Source organism: Echinops telfairi, unplaced genomic scaffold, assembly GCF_000313985.2.
Source record: "Echinops telfairi isolate 266 unplaced genomic scaffold, ASM31398v2 ScPeMD7_7468;HRSCAF=8506_0, whole genome shotgun sequence".
NCBI lineage: Eukaryota > Metazoa > Chordata > Mammalia > Afrosoricida > Tenrecidae > Echinops > Echinops telfairi.
Window position 1 is genome coordinate 74,128,885 of NW_022111369.1, and position 2,065 is coordinate 74,130,949.

The window sequence follows — 2,065 nt, forward strand, 5'->3', positions numbered from 1 at the left end:
GTCTGTCATCTTGCCTGTCAATCCCAGGAGAAATTAGGCCTGCTATTTGGCCTGCTGTCCCTGAACTCATTCGTCTCTCCCGTCACAAGCCTGACTGGTTGATTTTAGATTCATCCATCTCTGACACCTAATCTTGGTTTCATCAGACCTCTAAGCTACTCAAGTCAGGGTAAACCTCTACCTTAACATCTGTCCCTCAGACTTAGAAAGTAGTTGTAGTTGGACTGAACTATCCCATTTCTACAAGTAGGTGAGTCATTTTCTATATCAAGAAAATCTCTATCTCCACATACATATATTATAAAATATAAATCACTGTAACAGATGTATAATATAATATATTATGTATAATATGTATCTATATATAGCTATATTTATATTTGTATCTATATATTACCAATTTTGCTTCTTTAAAGAATTAAGCCTAACATAGCATATAATGTGAGTTATTTCTTTTAACATTCAAAAGAATCCTCAGCTTCCTTTTAAACTTACAGACTTATTGTTGTTGTCATTCAGTGCCCATTGAGTTGGTTCCAACTCATAGCAACCGTGTGTACAACAGAACAACCAAACAGCCCATTCCTACAACATCCTCACAATTATTTTTATATTTGAACCCATTGTGGCAGTCACTGTGTCACTCAATCTCATTCATCAAGGGTCTTCCTCGCTCCTCTACTTACTAAGCCTGGTGTCCTGAGGAGCAGGCCTCTCCTGATAACATGTCCAAAGTACATGAGAGCGAGTACATAAGTCTCCATAGCCTCATCTCTAAGCAGCGCGCTGGCTGTACTTCTTCCAAGACAGATCTGTTGGTTTTGGTGGCAGTTCATGGTACTTTTGATATTCATCAGCAACATGATAGCCCCAATACATCCATTTATCTAAAGTCTTTCTTATTTAATTTCCAACTTTCACATGCACATGGGGCTATTGAAAATACCATTATTTGAGTCAGGTGCACTTCAGTCCTCAAAGTAACAAGAGGCCTCATGCAGCAGATTTACCTACTGCAATGTGTCCTTTGCTCTCTTGGCAACTGTTCCTATGTGAATTGTGGATCCAAGTAAGATGAAATCCTTGCAACTTTAATCTTTTCTCCATTTACCGTGGTGTTATCTATTGGTCCAGTTATGAGGATATATGTTTTCTTTAATTGAGTTGTAATCCATGCTGAAGGCTCTAATCCCTAATCTTCATCATCAAGTGCTTCAAATCCTCCTTACCTTGAGTAATCAAATTAATACTGCAGGTCACAGGTTTTAATAAGTCCTGATATTATAGTCTTCTTCAAATAATCCAGTTCTTTAATTCTTTGCTCAGCATACGGATCAAACAAGTATAGTGAGATGATACAACTCTGACACAACTTTCTGATTTTAAACCATGCAGTATTCCCTTGTTCTGTTCACACACTGCCTCTTGATCCTTGTACAAGTTCCAGATGAGAAAACTGAAGTGACTGAAATTCACATTCTTCTCAAGATTATTATTGTTTATTAGATTTAACACTGTCAAATGCCTGTGCATAATCATTAAAACAAAAATAGGTATCTTTCCGGTATTCTCGACTTTCAGCCAAGACTTCATAGCATCCCTTGTTCCATGCTTTCTTCTGAATTCAGTCTGAACCTCCGGTCAATGTACTGCTATAACCTTTGTTGAATTATCTTTAGCAAAATTTTATTTGCATGTAATATTAATGATATTGTTATTTAATTTATGAATTCCCTTCGGTTGCCTTTCTTTAGAAGGGATACAATGGTGGATTTCTCCCAGTCAGTTGGCCAAGTACCTGTTTTTCCAAATTTCCTGGCATAGATGAGTATGTGCTTCTAGTGTTCATTAGCTTCTTGAAATATATCATTTGGTTTTGCATCAATTCCTGGAGCCTTGTTTTAGGCTAATGTTTTCAGAGCAGCCTAGATTTCTTCTTTCAGGATCATTGGCTTTTGTTCCTATGTTACATCTTGAAATGGTTGAGTGTTGGCTGCTACTTCTTCTTGGAAAAAAGACTCTGTGTATTCTTTCCATCTTCTTTTGTTGCCTCCTGCATCATTCA